This window comes from Danio rerio, chromosome 9, assembly GCF_052040795.2.
Source record: "Danio rerio strain M-AB ecotype USA chromosome 9, GRCz13ab, whole genome shotgun sequence".
NCBI classification, from domain to species: Eukaryota; Metazoa; Chordata; class Actinopteri; order Cypriniformes; family Danionidae; genus Danio; species Danio rerio.
The window spans coordinates 277675-289281 of NC_141029.1; the positions used below are offsets into that span (position 1 = coordinate 277675).

The 11607-nt window shown below is 35.2% G+C and overlaps 1 protein-coding gene across 2 annotated transcripts in view; it reads right to left on the reverse strand.

Moving 5' to 3' along the window:
- aaas (aladin WD repeat nucleoporin) overlaps positions 1–10268 on the reverse strand; it is a 44511-nt gene extending 34243 nt beyond the window's left edge. The window contains exons 1-2 of one of the 2 annotated variants that reach the window (XM_087266211.1): positions 9890–10258; positions 9571–9680 (exon numbers count right to left, since the gene is read on the reverse strand). The gene's annotated coding sequence lies outside the window, so the exon portion shown is untranslated. Of the gene's footprint in view, positions 1–9570 lie in introns of both variants that reach the window. The other variant, XM_087266209.1, reaches the window with a different exon arrangement.
- Positions 10269–11607: the final 1339 nt, after the last annotated feature.

Sequence of the window (11607 nt, forward strand, 5' to 3'; positions counted from 1 at the left end):
TTCCAGTACATGATGTCAAGTGCAGAGTCTTTATCTCCTGCCTGCAGTGTGCGTGTGACCCCAGAGGAGGCGCTGCTCTACAGGGATTTCCAACTGCTTGACACCAGGTGGGTCCAAACTGGGTCCTGGAGGGCCGGTGGCGGTGTCCTGCAGATTTTAGCTCCAGCTTGCCTCAACACACCTGCAAGGATGTTTCTAGAAAGCCCAGTAAGAGCTTGATTAGCTAGCCCAGGTGTGTCTGATTGGGGTTGGAACTAAACTTTGCCGGACACCGGCCCTCCAGGACTGAGTTTGGACACCCCTGGCTTGCCTCTCTTCATCTTAACAGGGAAAACCTTACCCAGACAGCACACATACGTTGGGCCGACGTCGTGCCGACTTTCAAAATTCCATCGGCGCGATGTCGCTCAGGGAGCGTTTGCTAATTGGCAAAATGTCGCCGCGACGTCGGCAAATGATCGGAAACGCTGTCCGGCCGATGTTAGGACGACGCAACCGGAAATGCCGGCCGCTCCGCGGAGGCGCTGTTCTCAGGCGTTTTGCTCCATACTTATGGACCACTAGCTGCAGCAGCTGCTTATTTATAATAAACACGACACACCACTCTCAATAACAGTTGAAGATTTATTAATATTTTTCACAAACATACAAATAGATTAACATACTTTTATCACACATAACCATGTTTTACTACGTTTAAAACAAAACCAACAAGTTGTACTATAACCATGGCTGAAATACTGTGCAATAAAGATTTTAAATACAAAGTCCATTGCAGCATTTACATTAAGACCATAGGAATATTTACAAGTACTTCAAAACATGTACACTAAGGGTGACTATAGTTTACTATAGTAAAAACACAAATCACTTGTGTAAGCACATGTTATAATGCTTATAATTTCTTAAATAGTGTTAAAGAAAATGCATGTTTCCAAGACTATAATTTTAAAATACAAGATAATACCAGTCATGTGTTCAGTATCCAAAAGACTTTCTTCAGGGAGTTACAATAAAAAAGAGTACACAAACACAAAATAAATACCAAGCAAACAATATTTACAGTAGTAAATAAAATCATACAAATTAAAATAATTGTCTGATAAAATTTTATTAAAGTCTGTAGTCAATTTTTTTTTTACATTTTTTTATAAATGGCATTCAACAATTTGCAATCTCCTCTGAACTAATAACACACCAATAATATAAAATAATACTTTCTCAGAGATAACCAGTTTTTTTTAAGCAAACTCTAATGCACGACACAAAACAGATTTTTTCATTCTATATATATATATATATATATATATATATATATATATATATATATATATATATATATATATATATATATATAAAATCCCTTAATTTCTGTTTAACGGAAATATTTTTTAACACATTTCTAATCACAATAGTTTTAATAACTCATTTCTAATAACCGAGTAAATAATATTTGACTAGATATTTTCAAGACACTTCTATACAGCTTAAAGTGACATTTAAAGGCTTAATTAGGGTAATTAGGTTAACTAGACAGGTTAGGGTAATCAGGCAAGTTATTGTATATCGATGGTTTGTTCTGTAGACAGTCGAAAAAAATTGCTTAAAGGGGCTAATAATATTGACCTTAAAATGTTTTTTGAAAAATTCAAAACTGTTTTTATTCTAGCCGAAATAAAAGAAATAAGACTTTCTCCAGAAGAAAACATAACATTTTCTTGCTCTGACCTATATTTATATAAATAAAACTGGTTGTAAATTGTGTACAATGTTCCAAGAAAACAGACAAAATTAAAAGAAATAACCTGTCATTTACTTTTGTTTTATCTTGTAGAATGTTGCTTACACATAAAAGGGGATATATAGGTGGAATAAAAAGTGTGTCGCCATCCTCGAAATTGTTCTTGTATGTTGTCTTCATCTTTAAGCCTGATTTATACTTCTGCGTCAAACACCGGCGTATGCTACGGCGCTGACGCATAGCCCTTCGCCGTGGCCATCGCCGTCACTGACGTGCACCTCTCAAAAAATGTAACTACACGTCGCAACGACGCGTAGCATAAGCTCTGTGATTGGTCGGCTTGGTAGCGCTGACGAGTCTGGGCGGGACCGAGAGGCGCGCGAATGGCGCGACGCCGCGCAGAAGTATAAATGCACAGCCACGCGCGTTGCCTGCGCCGTGGGTTACGCCGGTCACCTGACGCAGAAGTATAAATCAGGCTTTAGTCTTCACAAGTGAGGCTGGCCCAAACCGGGACTGCAGTAGCCAAATCTAATCCTTGTAGTGGGAACCCTTAAATAAAGCAAGAAACCAAAAGGAGAAAGATTAGCATTGCAGCAGTTCATATTACCACAAATATAAATTATTTGTTTCATGACATATAACTGGAGTATGTGTTATGCAAGTGACTAGCTAAAATGTGTCATTTAATTTAAACTTAAAGAGTGTGTCTGAGCACTAATTTTCAGAAAAGCCATTTGAAAGTTAAATTCCTTGTGAAATCATAATGAATGTTTTTTTTTGGTTTTTAGTATCATTGTGTTAGTATAAATGTGTATCTAAATATATGTCAAATCTTCAGATACCACATTACATGCAAATTAAACTAAGTTTCGTCAACTAAAATGTCACACTGTACACCACATTTAATATATCATAGCTAGAGCCAGGAGGAATCTGCGGATGTTTTTTGCTATTTCTGCTGAAAATTTTGGTGGAAGTCTGCGGATTTCTGCGGAATTATTTTGGGAGTATCATAACTAAAACCTTAATATATGAAATAAAAAATAATATATTTTAAAGTTTTATTTAATGTTTAAAATGAAAATCCAATTAGATTCACTTTATTTGGTAAATAAAGCAAGTTTTCATGTAACATATCTAGTAAGACAGAAAATATTACTGTACAAACTGCATTGTACATAAATCAGATGAACATTTTCACATTAGTCAATAATATTACTGAAATTAATAAAAAAAACTGAATAAATATAGATTTACACACATTTACTCAAGTAAATAAACAGAATTAATGATAGGCTAAACATCTGCGGAGTTCTGCGAAAAATCCGGGTGGGCCTAATCATAGCTTTATTTCTGCTACAAAAAGGTTTTTCAGCAAACAACTTCTATTATATGTAGGCTATAGAGGAGGATATAAAAAGAAATGATATATTCAACTCTCTAATTAAATGCACCTTATGCAGCTAATCAGGTCTTTTAGGCTTATTTGAAAACTTAAATGACGTGTTGGACCACAGTTGAACAACGCTCAGTGAGAATACTTTTTTTCCACAAATTCTTTTTGTTCTAAAGAAACATGTCTGATTGTTAGCAATCATCAAAGAGCAAACTTTTTTTTTCAAATAAATACTATGCTTTTAAAAATAAACTTTTCATACATCAAGAATACTAAAAATATGTTTATTTAAAATGTTTTATATATAAAAAAAACAGCTTGAGGAGAGAATCAGTACATTGGAATACTATTTTTTCAGAAGGATCATGTGACACTATTAATTATATACATTGTATTAAATTCACAGTATTACTGCTTGACTGTATTAATTAAATAAAGCTGACACTATCAGAAGAGAATTTACCATACCAACCTAAAAGCTATGAAACAGTAGTGTGTTTAAGATGTTACTTACTAGTCCTGTTGTACTTTGGAGAGGTTGTCTGACAGGAGGATCCCTTCAACTCAGCAGAATTCTCAGCAGACCATCAGCGTACACCAATCTAAGAATAAAATAAGCAATTTGTTAAAAACCAAAAATATATATATTTTATATTTCCAGGTTTATAGGAAAGAAGAAAGCTAAAGCAGATTTAAAATGTAGAAAAAAATAAAACCTATTGACAATTTAATGGCACAACATACCCTAAACTAAGCACGCTCAAATGGTTAATTTTAACTGTTAAGGATTCATTCATTCATTGTCTTTTGGGCTTAGTCCCTTTATTAATCTGGGGTCACCACAGCGGAATGAAAGGCCAACTTAGCCAGCCTATGTTTTACGCAGTGGATGCCCTTCCAGCTGTAACCAATACACACTCATTCACACACACTTATACACTATGGTCAATTTTAGCATACCCAATTCACCTATGTTTTTGGACTTGGGAAAACCGGAGCATCCGGAGGAAACCCATGCCAACACGGGGAGAGCATGCAAACTTCACACAGAAACGCCAACTGACCCAGCCGAAGCTTGAAGCAGCAACCTTCTTGCTATGAGGCGAACGTGCTACCCTCTGCGCCACCGTGCTGCCCTGTTAAGGAATCAGATTAATATAAATGAATTGACATGTTTATTTAGTGTCTGACACATTAAATATTGCATTTTTAAATATTGTTTTATTTTAAGATTTATTTCAGAATTAACTATAGAACCGGATATATCGTCACATTTTCTAATTAAATGCAAGAACATAGAAAAACAGAATATAGGCCAACTGAAAAAAAAATAAATAAAAAAATTCTGAGGGTATAATCTTGGATAAAAATATCACAGTTTCACAGTATTGTGATTACTGCTCTGAAATGTGTTTTTTTTATCTCTATGTAAAAAACAGCTACTTTTTCCCCATTGAACACAATATGTTTTGTTTTAAGAAACATTTAAAATATTTTGTAACAGTAAACATGCCAGGCTAAATAATAATTTAATAAAATAGTACTATCTTCATTAAAAACACAGACTCAAAAACACTGATTTCTTGTGAAGGCATAATAAGCTATTTGTTTTTCAGATGTTTGCTGAATCGTGAGCTGACCAGTAGCTTGTGATGTGGAGGGTCTTTTGCTGCTGTAAATAATGTTGGACTATTTTTTTAAGTCTTTGATAACGTGCTAAAAACCATATACAATGCATCCGGAAAGTATTGATACTTTACTTTTTGCACATTTTTAATGTTTCAGTCTTATTTCAAAATGGATTAAATTCATTAATTTCCTCAAAATTCTACCCACAATCCCCATAATGTGTGTTGACCCGATTTTAGTTAATCATTTACAAGTCAATATTGCCTATATGGATTGTAATTTAAAAAAAAAATTAACATGTAAAATTGCAGTGTTAAATGCAATGCCATCAAACATTTTAGACGCACCAGTGCAAAAAGCTAGTCTAGAGCAGAGCACTTGGAATGCTGGTGTAGTTCTAGTTAAATTCAGTTCAGTTAAAGCTGTATATGCAGCCGGTCTCAAGTATAGGATATAGTATTTAACTAATCTTAACAACTAAACATTTACGAGTCTGTATTAGCCAGCTCATGTACTACAATGTAACAGATACTGTATATTGCCACCTTGTTACTTAAGCTTTCTTTAAAATATTTTGTGTTCAACCGATTAATTAATTCTTTCATTTAATTTTTTCTGTGCAATAGTATAGCTTACACTGGTGTATTTGTATGGACCCCCCAAAATAGCGGAGGCCACTTTCTGGCCACCCAAGTATAAACTTCTAGCCTAGCCACTGTGAACTACCTGTCTGTCCTGCTCCAGAACTCTTTGTCGGCTGCTTGTATGTCTGGATACAGCTGCACAAGTCTTTTAACACTGACAAATACAGCCTCTGCACATCCTCACAACCAGGAGAACAGAATGATCAGGAGGACCTGAAAAATATAACCAACTGAAATCAGTTGAAATGTATTTTGTCTTGTAATGATGGCACAAAAATAAATTATTTTTCACAAAGGATGTGCTGTTACCTATGAAACATTCTATAATGAATGATCTTTTTGATCCTGTTTCCTTGATGTCATTCAGTCAGAGATGGTTTGGACATTTGATTGTATCTAAACTGTAATGAATTTAAGTTACACAAACATTGATAGCAGGACCATTGATCTTGTAACTTATACAAATTGTTAAGTATTGAACAAGTCTGCAACCAAACTAGTCAAGTTAATAATACTAATCTCAACTCAACTATGATTAGTTGTCTTGTTTCTGCTGCCCAGACGGTCACACCTGCTTATAAAAAAAGGAAAAAGTATGGTATTTTTACAACAATGAAACTGCAAACAACTTAACTATAAGGGGGTAAGCAGTGAGCATCTTTTATTATAAGCAATTTACTGAATACTTTGTCACTGGTATTACCTAAAAACCAAACGTCCCAAGTTTGGCTCATAGCTGTCCACACATCTGCCCAGTAGCTTGTGGTAATACTGAAGACACTGATCAGCTGGTCCAACTGAGTTTGGAGTTGAACTGCAATCAGGCATCCAATACTGCAAAGAAAGAGAAACTCACTTTGGGTTAACAAATAATGTAATCCCACACATTTCAAGTAATTGTGCAGTTAATTCTCTTAAAATGAATGAATGAATTCTCTTATTGAATTTTCTGAGAGCTTATGAATATATTTTGTCTTCCCAAAATAGCATGTGCTGAAACACAACATTATATAAATATAATTTAATAAGAGCGTGACGTGGTGGCACAATAGGTAGTGCTGTCGCCTTACAGCAAGGATGCTGACTCGAGCCGCAGCTGGATCAGCAGGCATTTCTGTGTGTAGTTTGCAAATTCTCTCTGCGTTTGGTGGGTTTTCTCTGGGTGCTCCGGTTTTGCCTACAAGTCCAAAGACATGGGGTACAGGTGAATTGGGTAGGCTAAATTGTCTGTAGTGTATGAGTGAGAACAAGCGTATATGGTTGTTTCCCAGTGATGGCTTGCAGCTGGAAGGGCATCCACTGCGTAAAACATATGCTGGATAAGTTGACAGTTCATTCCGCTGTGGTTACCCCAGATTAATAAAGGGACTAAGCAGAAAAGAAAATGAATGAATGAATGAATGAATGAATGAATTTAATAAGAGTTAAACTGATCTGTTAACATGTCTGTCAGGAGCTGATCTACCTGTTGTCAAACTGATGAAAATGTTTTCTCAATTTACTTTAACATTTTTGTGTTTGTTTATGTTTTTATAACTTGCAGCCATTGTTAAATTTAAAAGTATTTTAAACATGCATGGACATCTAAATGCATATAGGGCACATATCTCAAAACATTATGAAATATTTCAGATAAATCAATTTTGAATTAAAATGTATATTAATCTCCAGACTTGCATCTCCCTGATCTTTTTAAAAGAACGGCCATTCGTTTGCTCATCACTGTTTGACAAGTGTCTGGCAGTATGTCAAAAATATACTTACATATAAAGATGTTCATCAGCAACACGGCACTTAGGTTAAACTTAGACCTCCTTTTCAGTTGATGTGGAAAACAAAAGCAAAAGAAAGAAAAAACAAAACGACTGAATACAAGTTGCATATCATGCCTGTACAAATCAAAATTCATTCATTTAGGGCTTAAACTGACTTAAGGATGAGTTAAGGTGTAAGGGATGGGTGAACGGTGTAAATATACATGTAATTCATAGCTATAATGTAAAGCTGAATTTTCAGCATCATTACTCAAGTCTTCAGTGTCACTTGATCTTTCAGAAATCTTTTTTTAAGATGTTGATTTAGTGCTTGAGGTTGAACTAATATAATGGTGATTATCAAATGGTGCTGATTTGCTGCTCAAGAAACATTTCGGATTGCTATCAATGCTAAAAACAGATGTGATGACAAATAATTTAGTGTAAACTTTTTTCTAAGATTTAATAAATCAATTAATCATAAAAAATTAAACAAAATGAAAATCACAAATATTACTTCATTAGCAGCAAATCTGCATATTTATTAAGTTCTGAAGAATCATGTGATGTGAAATTTAATACCACTAACATGTTTCAATGTCAAAACTTTCTTAAAACAACTGCTATAAAGACAAGTAACAGATGCATAATATATAGACATGTAACATGTGCATAATGATGTGCAATGGAAATTCATATGAATTAATCCTATGCTTAAAGTTACCTGTCTTTCCTGTATCTCTGTGATCAGCTCCCTTCAGAAATTTAGGAATCTTGTGTTATATTTTCTGTAGCAGGAGGTTATTCTCTCACTCCTGAAACCACAGAACACTTTTTTACTTAACATTTAGTTTAAGATACCATGAAATATCAAAACACGACTGAACTTTTGATTCACGGTCCTTTACAGTAACGTTACAATGCGTATTTTAGACTACATATGGAGTGCATTCAATAAAACATTGACAAAACCTCTCATCTACACATAAAGAATAAATAAAAGCCAAAACTTTAACAAACAAGTTTAACAAGAGCTAACATTAAGTAAGTTAACGTAATATTACCCCGACGCTAACGTTACCAGTGCTAATATGCTAACGGACTTTTACGAAGACTTACCACTCTTTTATAACATAATATTCAACTGAATATTCATCAATTGCCAATAATAAATGTGTGAGGAACAGTTTTATGTAGTATTTGCTTTGTTTTAGGGACTAAACTTACCTGAAAACAGTCAAAACGGCAGCTTGAGAGAAGTCGTGTTGTGTCTTTTAGGTGGTGTCGTGTCGTGTTGTAGCTTCGTTTCCCATAGCAACATCCTCTCCGCTCCAGTGTTGGAAGCAAGACGCGCGCGCGCACATTAAAGTCTTGCAGTATTACATTTATAAACATGATCACTTCATAGACAATTTAAATAATAACCTTGTATTTTATATCTTGAATTTAAAATGTATTTAGCAGTTTTATATACGCTATTATCTTTAAGACGAGCTTTATAGCCTACTAAACTGTTACAAAACAAACACTTTATTTGTGCATTCACTGTCAAAAATAAATAACCAATAAATATAAATGCAAGTATATAAAAAAAAATGTCACTCTGTAAAAAGGCGTTTATTTTAATTAAACAGCCGAAATGCAGAACATACTTGATTTTTACACTGGGAAAAATGTATTAGAAAAAGCCACAATAAAAATAGCAAACAGCAGTTAACACCAGAAAAAAATAACGTTTTCATTATTAAAGCATAACAATAAAACTTTTTATATTTTAATGAATTGAAATCATGTATTGTAGGCATTTTGGTCAGTTTTACTGCATTAATGTAGGCTATTTAAAGCTGGACCGACCGACGCAGTAGACATGATGCATGTCGCGTTTGTCTAATTTATTATGCACGCAGAAACTTACTTGTAAACCAAATATGTTGCCGGATTCTTTCATGGGCATGAGAGATCAAGTGCTTATGAAGTGCTTCGTCGGCCTCTGGTCGTTAACCGACGCAGAGCCGACGTTTGTTGAGCTGGAACAATAGAACACACGACCGAACGATCATGCGTATGTTTGGCCGACCATATACCGATGTTAGAATTAAAGGGGCCGACGTGTTGACCTTCGGCCGACGTCGGCCCAACGTATGTGTGCTGTCTGGGTATGAGCTACTTTAAAAGCTAGCATTCACTTAGTCAACAATAACACCAGTTTCTGGCAGCGCAGAGTCTGTTGTCATGTTTCATTTAGAGAGTTTGCTGATTTTATTTAACGAATCTAGCATAAGCAGAGTGTGTGTTGCGAGTTGCTGCTGCTTTCCCTCATGGTCAGTCCAGTAAGAGGCTGTATCGGTTACTCGTTTAGCACAAAAGTTCATAACATACAAAATGCTAAAAATGAAATCTCACCTATGAAGTGTTCTGTCAGTGTTTGCTCGTTTCTACACAGCGCAGTCCAGCATCTTCACTCTGGCTTCAGTCTTGACTAGTGCGGCTGAATGACTGTTGTCCTGGGAGCCCTGTACAAATATGGCGGTAGTACTGACGCGCGCTTAGGGTTTGTTTGCTATCTATTGTATATATCTATGATAAAGACTACAACCCCCTTTTCTGGAGCGTAAAATTTCAAATATGTGCTGTTCACACAGACGAGGGCATTCTGGAGTTTTTCCAGAGAGCACCATTCACACATCCGTTGCAAAACAGCGGTAAATTCTGACATCATAACCTAGAAATGAGCTCTAAGGCCGCGCTTGTATTCAACATGAGGGAGGTCCGTCTTTTTCCTGTTATGGGTCACTTTTATTTGAAACTGAAGCATTCATGCCGATGTTCTGCAGCTCCCGGGTTGTGGGCGGCTTAAATCAGAAACACAGGCGCGCTCCTTTACGCGCGTCACACGCAGAGGCGGCAGGTAAACCCACATCGGTTTATCAGAAGCATTTTGTCATCATTTTGTCCGCAGTGTGCTCTAACATGAAACAGAAAAGATCCCTGGCAGCTGCTAGATGTGTCTGGAGAAGCATTTAAAGCCGTTTATTTTCATAAACAGTGCGGATGTGAATGCGTCTGATTGGTCGGAGTACACGTCCATGTCAGCACGCTCTGAACGTGAACGCGCTTTTCAGAGGTAGCAGCATTATAATTTTTTTATGTACATTTTATAAAAAACTAAATTTTTTATATATAATATTTTATTTATTAAGTTAGGTTAAATAGTCGTGCGCGTAGGCGCAGGTGGTTTGAAAGACCAAAAGTTGGATTATTATTATGTTTGAATTTATCTTATTAAATGGCCAAATTCTTACCGAGGAAGGTTGAATGCGCTGGCCAATTTGTTCTTTGCCTAAAGGCTTCGGTTTTTACAGATTTCCCAAAGAAAATTATGGTTAAAAAATTGTATTTTAAAAGTAAGTATATTTACATATTTAAACAGTTTACATGCAAAAACCTCTGAATGCCAATTGATATTTTATTCTAAGAGTATCACTTTACTCCAACTCCTGTGTGTGGACTCGGTGTTTTTACTTTTATGGTGATGAATACATTCTTTTCATTGCCTTTAAAGAGAAATAACTCAACATAAATATACAAGGCTGAAAAAAACGCTCATTATACATGGAATTTAGAGGTTTTGGCATCTAAACTCTTCATTTCTTTATTCTAAGAATTTAAAGTTCTAATTTCTAATTTAAAGTATTTCTATTATTTATAAAACTGTAATAAAAATTTGACAAAATGGTAGGAAATAGTTTTGGTACAGTACATCAAAAAGTGTAGTTAGAATAACTATCCAACAAGATTACCCAGCAAAAATTAGTTCAGAATATGTCACTAAAATGTCATATTTATACCTCAGGTGAAAAACTGCAAAAAGGTTCTGTTTTTCAGAAAACAAATAACCCCTCCTTTCAATAAGCTGGCCACAGGCCTGAAAGTGTATGTTAAAATAATGTTTATTAACTGATAAAGAGAGAGTTTATTAAAGACTTTTGTTCATTTTTCGTACAAATTAAACATGTATCATAGTATTATTAAAAGATGAGCACAGGCTGTAGTTTTTCTGAAAATTGTTTCAACCAAAATTGGAGATGTTACTTTGAGAGATTAAAAGAACTGGCATGTTCATATATGTTCACAGACAATATTGTTCACAGACTATATCAGTCTGCTTTCACATTAGACTGACCGTAAAAGCGGTGAAAACACCAGCAATAGTGGCATTATCATGATGGACTCATTCAGTAGTAAACTTATCTTCATGTGACTTACACTTTTCGTTGAAAAAAGCTCTTTATGTTCACCTTTTTTTGCTACTGCCATCCTCACTTGTGCGTGTCACACACCTCACACACATCGGGAAATTCATTATAGAGCTCAGCGTTGTGCTGGAGTGCAGTGAGGGATCTATTCTGTGCTTCAGTGTTTACAGTTCTGTCCTGTTTC